At 40.8% G+C, this 12,891-nt stretch overlaps 1 protein-coding gene across 1 annotated transcript in view; it reads right to left on the reverse strand.

The window, feature by feature from the left end:
* Positions 1 to 12,891, reverse strand: part of LOC112867919 (guanylate-binding protein 7-like) — a 46,255-nt gene that overhangs the window by 26,641 nt on the left and 6,723 nt on the right. The gene's annotated exons all lie outside the window — the stretch shown is intronic.

Below are 12,891 nucleotides of genomic sequence, written 5' to 3' on the forward strand. Positions count from 1 at the left end.
TTTAAGTTGAGAAATTTTGAAATTTTTGACTTTGGTTTCAGTTCTCACTGTTAGGCAGTACTCACTCTAAAGCCTCTTTACGCCCAATTTATAAGGGAGAAAATGTTATCCCTGGATTAATGTTACCATTTCTTGAGTATCAGAGAGTTCACATAATAAAAGTTGATAGACTTTGGAAAGGTTGTATTTAGAGTCACCCCAGAGGAAAAAGCAGGATCTAATAAAAGGAGGTAACAGGGAGTTGCTGCTTAACACAAAGTCTCAGTTTTACAAAATGAATCAGTTCTAGAGATCTGATGTGTAACTACATGCCTATGGCTGACAGTAATGTACCGTGCACTTAAAGATTTGTTAAGAGGGTAAAGGTTGTTCTGCGTCCATTTTAAAAACTGACTGGTTCCAGTGCCAGAGTGGATCTGGTGTGAGGCCTCCAGTGAGTCTTTTGTTGGAAGGCTGAAATAGCAGGTTAACCCCACCAAAGACAATCTTGAGTTACAGCAGCCATGGTGGAGAACTTCTGTCCTAGATAAGCTCATGCATCTATGAGGTGCCCTACAGGAAAAGGTGTCTCAGCCAAGCACTCACCATTAAGGGCAGAGGGAAAATTTTTGTTCCTTTTCTAAAGTATCTGGTGACCAGGGTGAAAATGCAGGGGTATCCTGCTCCCTCCACGGCCGGCAGAAGGTATTCTGGGAAAACTGGCCGAGGCCACCAAAGGGCTAATCATTCACCTGTGCATCCTTTTTGGAGCACCTGGACCTGGTTCTGTGATTATGACTGGAAATACGAAGGGCTCCCTTCAATGAACAAATCAAAGCACACCTGGTGGAGAGCCCAAAACATCACTACAAGAAGGGAGATAAAGCAACCAGAGTCACAACAACAGAGAGCAAGTAACACACTCCAAAAACCACCTCCTGAAGGGCCAGGCTGTGGACACTGTATGACCCCTCTTTAATATAGTAGTGCTTGTAAGTGCAGGACATATAACAAGCTTTTAAAACACACAAGGGACATGGGGCACCTGGGTGGCTCAGTCAGTTGAGCGTCCAACTTTGGTTCAGGTCATGATCTCGTGGTTGATGAGTTCAAGCCCCGCATCAGGCTTTGTGCTGACAGCTCAGAGCCTGGAGCCTGCTTTGGATTTTGTGTCCCCCTCTCTCTCTGCCCCTCCCCTGCTCATGCTCTGTCTATCTCTGTCTCAAAAATAAATAAACATTAAAAAAATTAAAAAAAAAACCATATAAGGGACAGAAAACTAGCCAAAATTATGAAATGGAAGAATTCTCCTCAAAAGAAATTCCAGGAAAAAATGACAGCTAAAGAATTGCTCAAATCAGATATAAACAATATATCTGATCAAGAATTTAAAATAATAGTCATAAGATTAATTGTGGGGCTTGAAAAAAGCACAGAAGACAGTAGGGAATCTATTGCTGCAGAGATCAAGGAACTAAAAAATAATCATGACAAATTAAGAAATGCTGTAAATGAGGTGCAAAAAATCTAGATGTGGTGACAGTGAGGATTGAAGAGGCAGAGGGGAGAATAAGTGAAATAGAAGATAAAATTATGGAAAAGATGAAGCTGAGCAAAAGAAAGATAAAAAAAATTCTAGACCATGAGGGGAGAATTAGAGAACTTAGTGATTCAATGAAACGTAATAATAAACATATCATAGGAATTCCAGAAGAAGAAGAAGGAGAGAAAGGGGCAGAAGGTGTACTTGAACAAATTATAGCTGAGAACTTCCCCAATCTGGGGAAGGAAAAAGATATTGAAATCCAGGAGGCACAGAGAACTCCCTTCAGACATAACAGGAATCGATCTTCTGCACGACATAGCATAGTGAAACTGGCAAAATACAAAGATAAGGAGAGAATTCTGAAAGCAGCATGGGACAAACGGGTCTAACGTACAAGGGTAGACACATAAGGCTAGTAGTAGACCTATCATCTGAAACTTAGCAGGCCAGAAGGGAGTGGCAGGAAATATTCAATGTGCTGAATAGGAAAAATATGCAGTCAAGAATCCTTTATCCAGCAAAGCTGTCATTCAGAATAGAAGGAGAAATAAAGGTTTTCCTAGACAAACAAAAACTGAAGGAGTTCATTACCACTAAACCAGCCCTATAAGAGATCCTATGGGGGGCTCTGTGAGTGAAATGTTGCAAAGACTACAAAGGACCAGAAACATCACCACAAGCATGAAACCTACAGATAGCATAAGGACACTAAATCCATATCTTTCATTAATGACTCTGAATGTAAATGGACTAAATGCTCCAATCAAAAGACATAGGGTATCAGAATGGATAAAAAACAAGACCCATCTATATGTTGTCTATAAGAGACTCATTTTAGAAGTGAGGACACCTTCTGATTGAAAGTGAGGGATGGAGAACTATCTTTCATGCTACTGGAAGTCAAAAGAAAGCCAGAGTAGCCATACTTATATAAGACAAACTATTTTAAACTAAAGGCTGTAACAAGAGATGAAGAAAGGCATTATATTATAATTATGGGGTCTACCCATCAAGAAGAACTAACAATTATAAACGTTTATGCACCCAATTTGGAAATACCCAAATATATAAAACAATTAATCACAAACATAAGGAATCTTGTTGATAAGAATATGGTAACTGCAGGGGACTTTAATACTCCACTTACAACAATGGACAGATTATCTGGGCAGAAAATCAATAAAGAAACAATGGCCCTGAATGACACACTGGACCAGATGGACTTAACAGATATATTTATAACATTTCATCCAAAAGCAGCTGAATACACATTCTTCTCAAATGAACATGGAACGTTCTCCAAGACAGAATGCATACTGGGTCACAAAAGAGCCCTCAGTAACTATAAAAGAATTGAGATCATACCATGTGCATTTTCAGATCACAATGCTATGAAACTTGAAATCAAGAACAGGAAAAAGTTTGGAAAACCTCCAAATGCATGGAGGTTAAAGAACATCCTACTAAAGAATGAATGGGTCAACAACGCAATTAAAGATGAAATTTAAAAATATATGGAAACAAATGAAAATAAAACACAAAAATCCAAATCCTTTGGGATATAACAAAGGCAGTCCTAAGAGGAAAATACATTGCAATACAGGCCTATCTCAAGAAACAAGAAAAATCGCAAATACAAAATCTAACAGCACACCTAAAGGAACTAGAAGCAGAACAACAAAGATACCCCCAACCCAGCAGAAGAAGAGAAATAATAAAGATCAGAGCAGAAATAAACAATATAGATTTCCCAAAAACCAGTATAACAGATCAATGAAACTAAGAATAATAAACAAAAAATAAACAAAATTGATAAACCTCTAGCCAGGCTTCTCAAAAAGAAAAGAGAGAGGACCCAAATAGATAAAATCATTGAATGAAAATAGATTTATCACAACCAAGCCCTCAGAAATACAAGCAATTATCAGAGAATACTATGAAAAATTACATGCCAACAAACTAGACAATCTGGAAGAAATGGACAAATTCCTAGACACCCACACACTACCAAAACTCAAACGGGAAGAAATAGAAAATTTGAACAGACCCACAACTATGAAGAAATTGAATCAGTTATTAAAAATCTCCCAACAAATAACAGTCTTGGGCCAGATGGCTTCCCAGGGGAATTCTACCAGATATTTAAAGCAGAGTTAATACCTATCCTTCTCAAGCTGTTCCAAAAAATAGAACCAGAAGGAAAAATTCTGGACTCATTCTATGAAGCCAGCATTACCTTGATTCCCAAACCAGACAGAGACCCCACAAAAAAAGAGAATTACAGGCCCATATCCCTGATGAACATGGATGCAAAACTTCTCAACAAGATATTAGCAAGTCGAATTCAACAGCAGATAAAAAGAATTATTCACCATGATCAGGTGGGATTCATTCCTGGGCTACGGGGCTGGTTCAATATTCACTAATCAATTAATGCGATACATCACATTAATAAAAGCAAGGACAAGAACTATATGATCCTGTCAATAGATGCAGAAAAAGTATTTGACAAAATACAGCACCTTTCTTGATAAAAACCCTCAAGAAAGTAGGAATAGAAGATTCATACCTCAAGATCATAAAAGCCATATAGGAAAGACCCACTGCTAATATCCTCAATGGGGAATCCCCCCCACCCCAGATCAGGAACATGACAGGGATGTCATCTCTCACCACTATTGTTTAACATAGTTTTGGAAGTCTTAGCATCAGCAATCAGACAACAAAATGAAATAAAAGGCATCCAAATTGGCAAAGAAGAAGTCAAACTTTCACTTTTTGCAGATAACATGATACTGTACATGGAAAACCCAAAAGACTCCACCAAAAAGCTGCTAGAACTGATACATGAATTCAGCCGAGTTGCAGGATACAAAATCAATGTACCAAAATTGGTTGCATTTCTATACACCAATAATGAAGCAACAGAAAGAGAAATCAAGAAATTGATCCCATTTACAATTGCACCAAGAACCATAAAATACCTAGGAATAAATTTAACCAAAGATGTAAAAGATCTGTGTGCTGAAAACTGTAGAAAACTTATGAAGGAAACTGAAGAAGCCACAAAGAAATGGAAAAATATTCCATGCTCATGGATTAGAAGGACAAATATTGTTAAAATGCCAATACTACCCAAAGCAATCTACACATTCAATGCAATTTCAATGAAAAGAACACCAGAATTCTTCTCAAAGCTAGAACAAACAGTCCTGAAATTTGTATGGAACCATAAAAGACCCAAAAAGCCAAAGTAATGTCGAAAAAGAAAACGAAGAAAGGAGGCATCACAATTCCAGACTTTAGCCTCAACTACAAAGCTGTAATCATCAAGACAGTACGGTATTGGCACAAAAACAGACACATAGACCAATGGAATAGAATACAGAACATGTGCTTGTTGGCCACATGTATATCTTCCAGAATTGGACCACAAATGTATGGCCAACTAATCTTTGACAAAGCAGGAAAGAGTATCCAATGGAAAAAAGACAGTCTCTTTAGCAAATGGTGCTGGGAGAACTGGACAGCAACATGCAGAAAAATGAAACTAGACCACTTTCTTACACCATTCACAAAAAAAAACTCAAAATGGATGAAGGACCTGAATGTGAGATAGGACACCATCAAAACCCTAGAGGAGAAAGCAGGAAAAAACCTCTCTGACCTCAGCCACAGCGATTTCTTACTTGACACATCTCCAAAGGGAATTAAAAGCAAAATGAACTATTGGGAGCTCATCATGATAAAAAGCTTCTGCACTGCAAAAGAAACAATCAACAAAACTAAAAGGCAACTGACGGAATGGGAAAAGATATTTGCAAATGACATATTGGATAAAGGGTTAGTATCCAAAATCTCTAAAGAACTCACCAAACTCAACACTGGAAAAACAAATAATCCAGTGAAGAAATGGGCAGAAGACATGAACAGACACTTTTCCAAAGAAGACATCCATATGGCCAACAGACACATGAAAAGATGCTCAACACCACTCATCATCAGGGAAATACAAATCAAAATCACACTGAGATACCACCTCACACCAGTCACAGTGGCTAAAATTAATAACTCAGGAAACAACAGATGCTGGTGAGGATGTGGAGAAACAGGAATCTTCTTGCACTGTTGGTGGGAATGCAAACTGGTGCAGCCTCTCGGAAAACAGTGTGGAGGTTCCTCAAAAAATTAAAAATAGAACTACCCTATGACCAGCAATAGCACTACTAGGAATTTATCCGAAGGACACAGGAATGCTGATTCATAGGTGCACATGTACCCCAATGTTTATAGCAGTGCTTTCAACAATAGCCAAAGTATGGAAAGAGCCTAAATGTCCATTAACTGACAAATGGATAAAGAAGATGTGGCTTATATATACAATGGAATACTACCTGACAATGAGAAAGAAAGAAATCCTGCCATTTGCAGCAACGTGGATGGAACTGGAAGGTATTATTCTAAGTGAAATAAGTCAGTCAGAGAAAGATATCATATGTTTTCACTCATATGTGGAACTTGAGAAACTTAACAGAAGACCATGGGGGAGGGGAAGGGGAAAAAATAGTTACAAACAGAGAGGGAGGGAGGCAAACCATAAGAGGCTTTTAAATACAGAGAACAAATTGAGGGCTCATGGGGGGGGCGCAGGGGAGAGGGGAAAGTGGGTGATGGGTATTGAGGAAGGCACTTGTTGGGATGAGCACCGGGTGTTATATGTAAGCAATGAGTCATGGGAATCTACCCCCAAAACTCAAGACCACACTGTATACACTGTATGTTAGCCAACTTGACAATAAATTAAAAAAAAAAAAAAAAAAAGATTTGTTAAGAGGGTATATTTCATATTGAGTGTTCCTACCACAATAATGATGATAAAACAAATCTAATACAAAACCTGAAGACCTAAGTGTCTCTGTCCTCTTCACCATAAAGAGCTCATAATGTAATGGAAATTTCACATTCAGTTCCATGGGTTCCATTAAGCCTCCTAGCTCAAGACATACACCAGCAGGAGTGTCTGCTTTCTTACTCATCTCCACTACTCTTTCAAAATACTGTTTCTAACAATCACGTCACAAATATAGAAGTAGAGTGCAGCACTTAGACTACATTTTATCATTTCACACAATTTCTTCAGTGGGAGGAAATTAGAGACATCACTAAACCCAACCTCCTTTGTCTTGGTTGTTACATTTCCTAGAGTATGAAAAAAACAGAAACTGCACTAATGACCTGCCAGAGGTCTACTTTGATTAGGAATCAGATAGTTTTATTTTCAGCACCCCCAACTCTTCAATATTTTCAGCATGTTCAATTCTTCAATATTATCAATATTATCTTCAACTTATATTGACTCTTTATTTTTTCCTCCGCATATGTACTAGCACATCAAAATGATAAGAAAATAAAAGTAGCTCATTCTTAAAAGTCATCTTATTAATTTGCTGTTAAAGCCATAGCTCTTTGGCTAGCTCCTTTTCTACACTGGATACCAGGAGGACAACATAACCAACAGCTTCCTCTCAAGGTGTGCTTCTCTTCAATTCTTGCAGATGAACTTGGGTACTGACACAATACAGAATGAGTTTAAATTCATGTGACCATGGATTCAATGGATTCTACCATAAAAAAGACCATTTAGATGTTGCTGGCCCAATAAAGCTGTAAACAGATTCTTTAATTTTCCATTATGGTAAAATACATGTAACATTAAGCTTACCATTTTAACCATTTTTATTTTTTTATTTTTTTAAATTTTTTTTTTCAACGTTTATTTATTTTTGGGACAGAGAGAGACAGAGCATGAACGGGGGAGGGGCAGAGAGAGAGGGAGACACAGAATCGGAAACAGGCTCCAGGCTCCGAGCCATCAGCCCAGAGCCCGACGCGGGGCTCGAACTCACGGACCGCGAGATCGTGACCTGGCTGAAGTCGGACGCTTAACCGACTGCGCCACCCAGGCGCCCCATCCATTTTTAAATACATAGTTCAGTGGCATTGAGTACATTCACATTGTCGTGCAACCATCATCACTATCCATCTCCAGAACTTTTTCATCATCCCAAACTGAAACCAAATTAAATGTATCTCAACCTTAACTTCACATAAATGGAATTATACAATATGAGGTTTTGTGTGCCTGACTTAATTACTCTTAGTATACAGCTAGAACTGGAATTGCTGGGTCATATGGGAATTGTACGTCTCATCTTTTGAGAAGATGCCAGTCTGTTTCCCAAAGTGACTGTCCCACTTTGCGTTCTCACTAGGAATGTATGAAGGTCACAATTGCTCTGCATCCTCACCAACACATGTTACTCTCTTTTTGGTTATTACCGTCCTAGTGAGTGTGAGGTGGTATCACACTGTGGTTTGGATTTAATCTTCCTAATGGCTAATGATGTGGAGCATTTTTTCATGTGTTTGTTGGCCACATGTATATCTTCTTCTTTGGAGAAATGTTTATGCAGATTTTTTGCCCATGTGTTCTTTGGGTAATTTCTCTTTTTATTATTGAGTTTTAAGAGCTCTTTATACATTCTAGATACAAGTTTCAAGGGTTATTTGGAAGGCAGATGTGGAGCCAACACCATTATTCTGGAGCAATTTTGGTTTCTTCATTCACAGTGCTGGTCAGATGCAACTGTTCAGAAGATCTCTCCAGTGTTATGTTGATAGTCAGATGGGCACAGGTTTTTGGACTTTCTTACAAACTCCACTTTTTATAGCTGCACAAAAGCTTCGGGCAGAAGTGCTTGGTAACTCTTTATCCCACCATGTCTCCCCTATACAGACCTTCACACCCCAGATCTCCTGCATCATTTAGTCCTATATTGACATAATTCCCTAATTCTCTAATGCATGGTGGTAGCCCTTTTTTCCTGACCAAATCCATACTGTGAACCAACATCATAGGAGGATAAACTTCCAATAGAGAAGGATTCCAACATTTTTTATTAAAGATTTTATTTTTTAAGTAGGTTTCACACCCAGCACAGAGCCCAACGTAGGGCTTGCACTCATGACCCTGAGATCAAGACCTGGGCTGAGATCAAGACTGGGATGCGTAACTAACTGAGCCACTCTGGCACCCCTGAAGATTTTATTTTTAAGTAATTTCTCCACCCAACATGGGACTTGAACTTACAACCCCAAGATCAAGAGTCACATTCTCTATCAGCTGAGCCTGTCAGTGAACATTTTTGAGTGTTCACTGTGCTGTTGCCCTGTGCTGTTTTCACCTATGACCATTGGACAAAACAGGAAAGTCATTTAATTAGAATATGGTGTCTATAAATCCATGGTTCTAACAACTTGTATTTAGAAGATTATTATTTTACAAAGAAGAAAACTCTGCAATAAGGTCTGCAATAAAGTTGAATAGACTTTACAAATGTGTATTAAATATAAAAAGAGAAATTAAGCAAAATGCTGATAATATTAATAATTATAATATACTAATATTTTTTGTTACAATTTATTTTTGAACTCTTGTTGAATGAAAGTCGCAGGACGTACAGACTTCAAAAATGAGCTACAGTATTATGTTATTAAAACAAAAGACACTTCATTTTATAATATCCGTGCCAGGAAATATACACCTGTTTTGTTAGTGAACTGAAAATTTTTATCCCAACACCAAATAGTAAAACAATTATAACACTGCCAGACATATCAATGACCTTTGAAATCAATAACCACTTATTTTTTTAGTTGTTTCAATTTCTTCTTTTAGTCAATGTATCTCTAAATGCAACTCCTCAGTTTTTATTTTTTTTTTTTACTTTTTAAAATGCTTGTTTATTTTTGAGAGAAGGAGCATGCACACATGCAAGCTGGGGAGGAGCAGAGAGAGAGGGAGACAGAGGATCTGCAGCAGGCTCTGTGCTGACAGCAGAAAGCCCGATGCGGGTCTTGAACTCACAAACCACAAACTGAGATCATGACCTGAGCTGAAGTCAGAGGCTTAACCAACTGAGCCACCCAGGCACCCCTACTGCTCAGTTTTTTAAATCTTTCATTAAGCAGTTCTTCATTAAGCAGTTCTATAAAAGAGAAAGTGTCCACTTTTGAAAACCCCTAGTTATGAAGAGTCAAGATTTCATATTTAACAATTTTAACAAGTACTATGTCTATTTCTCTACCACTTTAGGGTGCTCTTTGATGAGTTTGTCCAATATTTGCATATGAATGCACATGAAAAGTGGGAGTGTCCAGGGTTTATACCTTCCCATGATACCGTCGGTACCATCCCACCGAGAGTGGGGAGGACCTGGGTCTGGGTCAGGCCTAAGTACCATCCCCTTAATATGTTATTCCTGTTGGGGAGGGACTGTAAGTTTGATCCTAATTAAGTCTCAATTCCACTGAGGTAGCATAAGCTCATGCATATAACAAATAATAAGAACTGTTGATCCTGTATCGAACACTAGTTATCAAGCTCCAGGTTAAGTCAAAGAAAGCATTTGCATCATCCCTGGGAATTTGTTGGATTTTCAACCCACAATTAGGTTACACGATACAAATCGACTTTCAGAAATGGAAGTTACCCAGGTTGCCATTACCTACTCCCATGAGAATATGCCCATCAAGGCATACAGGTGTCTCCTTTTGAAGGTTACTATAGCCAGTCCACTCAACTCCCTGGCAAGACAGTCAAGTAAACTCTTTCACCTTCATAGGTAACATTATCCACTGGGTATGTTAGAGCTTATGAATGGCAGATGCCTTGTTCCCCCAAACACAGTACATATTCCACCCTATGGCCTTGGGAATCCAGGGTCCCTAGGCCTGTGGAGCTCAGGCGCATGATTAACTATCTGTATAGACTCCACGATGGACAGCCTGCTAAAAATTATTTTGAGGCAACAGTTTTAAACTGGAACAGTCAGTCTTTATTTGGACTTGCTGTCTTTTTTTTTTTTTTAATATTTATTTGGGGAGAGCTCAAGCAGAGGAGGGGCAGAAAGAGGGGAACAGAGGATCTGTAGTGAGCTCTGCACTGACAGGCTGACAGCAGCAAACCTGATGTGGGGCTTGAACTCAAGAACCACTAGGTCAAATGCTCAACCGACTGAGCCACCCAGGCGCCAATGGACTTGCTGTCTGATTGTGTCCCAGGCTTCTCCCATAATCCCAGGTATTTCTTGTTGGAGGAAACCAGGATGAACCAGCCAAGCACCTCCATGCCAGTAACCTCACATTTTGCCTTCAGGGGGAATATTAACCAGTAGGTAGTTTGGGGCTTATGATTAGGCAGATGCCTTACTTAGCCAAGATTCTGCTCCTAGTGATCAACCTCTCCCAACCCTTGCTATATTCCACATCACTGACAATACTGAAATGAGCTGCAAGTGTATGTACAGTACACACCCCTTTAGTAAACTGGGCATCTGGGACTTACTAGAACTTGGAATCTAGGGCCTGGGCCCAAACATTTGTATTGCTTCCCAGGATGTAAGGAGCCCACATCTCAAAAGGTGCTACTCTTGAGGTGGCAGCTGCAAGTGGGCTACAGTCATTTTCCATTTAGACTTGCTGTTGATTGCAGACCAGACTTTCCCCACCAGAGCTCCAAGGTATAATTTATTGGAATAGACTGGAAAGCCAGCCACGTCTTCCCTGGCAAGTCAGCAGCATAGTATCCTCCAGTATTGCCTTCAGGTGGGGGAATATGCTCATTTGTTTAAGTGAGAGGTTGGAATTAGGCCGATGCCCGGAACCCCTAAGACCTGTTCCTGTGGCCCAGCCTTTTTCTACACTTGCTTGATCCATGTCCCTGGCTACTCTGACCTTCTGGCCCATGTCCGAACAGTACACACTCTGTCAACCAGCCTTGGGCAGCTGAGAGACTCAGGCCTGTCCCCAATCACCTGCATAACCTCAAATGTGGAAGAAACTGGGTCACTAAAAATCTTTCTGAGGCGGGAGCCTTAAACTGGTGACAGTCAGTCTCTATTTGGATTTTCTGCCTGATGGAGTTCTGGGCTTTTCCACCAGTCAAGAGTCCCAGGTGTCTCTTATTAGAGGATATCATGACAAGTCTGCCCGGCAAGGCAGCCCAGATTCCTCCAGGTCTGCCTTCAGAGAGAATATGCACATTTGTGTAGTTTAATATTTGGAATGAGGCAGATGCCTAGTATCCCAAAGAGCCCATTTCTGTGACCTGGCCTATCCTGACACTCTTATCCAGACCCCTGACTACCCTGTTCTGCAAGGGCACATGCATGTGAACTATGCAATCCATAGGCTGGCTTCGGACAGCTTGTCCCTTTCATGCTTGTGTGGCTCAAGCTGATCCCCAAACACTTGCATAGTCTCAGGGTGGAGAAAGTTGACCACAAGAAAATTTTTCTGAGGGAGGAGCTTTCAACTGGCAACAGTCAGTCCCCATGTGGCCTTCCCACCTGATGGAGACCCAGGCTTCTCCTGGAACCAGGAATCCCAGGTTTTTCCTAACGGAGGATACCCTATCCTGCCTGCCCGGCCCCTCCCTGGCAAGGCAGCTGTGAAAAATCTCCAGTTTGCCTTCAGAAATATTCCCTATTGGGTACCTAGTGCGTAGGATTAGACAGATGCCTTGCACCTCCAAAAGCCTGTTCTTGAGACCGGACACCTGCCTACACTTGCACTATTCCAAGGCCCAGGGCTATGCGTCCCTGCAAAGCCTGCGCAGGCGCAGTAAGCCTCCCATCAGCCACCCTTAGGTAGCCAGGGTCCTCCGTACCTGTAGAACTTCCGCCAGGCCCCAGCCACCTCCGTAGCTTCCAGGGCAGAGAGAGTCCATATCCTGAAACCTTTTTGAGGCAGTAGCTTTAAACTGGTCACAGTGAATTCTCATTTAGACTGGCTGCCTGATACGATCCAAGGATTCTCCAGCAATCAAGGTTTGCAGGAGTCTGTCACGGGAGGAATCTCAGCCAGGCAGCGCCGCCCGAACCTGGGAAGGCAATGGAGACTGCCCCAGCTCTGGCTTCAAAGAAACTATGCCCCATTGGGTAGGTAGAGTTTGTGATATGCACATGCTTACTTGGCCAATTGCCGGCTGCTGGTTCTTGGCTCCTTGCAGACTGCGCACGCGCTTAAAGCACCCAATTAGCTGGCCTGGGGCGCCTAGGCTCTCCCGACCTGTATGTAGAGCTCGATTCTCCGTGACTACTGGTGTACCCTCCACGGTGGAAGCAGCCCATCTCCTGAAAATCCTGATGTTTCAGGTGCTACTGGGCGACAGGTTCCGTTTGAACCTGCTGCATAATGGAGTCCTGGCTTCTCCAAGATTCAAGTCTCCCAGGTGTATCTTAATGGAAGGTCAGCGCACTAGCCAGTCCATCCAGAACCAGGTAAGGCAATCCAGATTCCTCCAG

This window comes from Puma concolor, chromosome C1, assembly GCF_028749965.1.
Source record: "Puma concolor isolate L17-30 chromosome C1, mPumCon1.1.hap2, whole genome shotgun sequence".
NCBI lineage: Eukaryota > Metazoa > Chordata > Mammalia > Carnivora > Felidae > Puma > Puma concolor.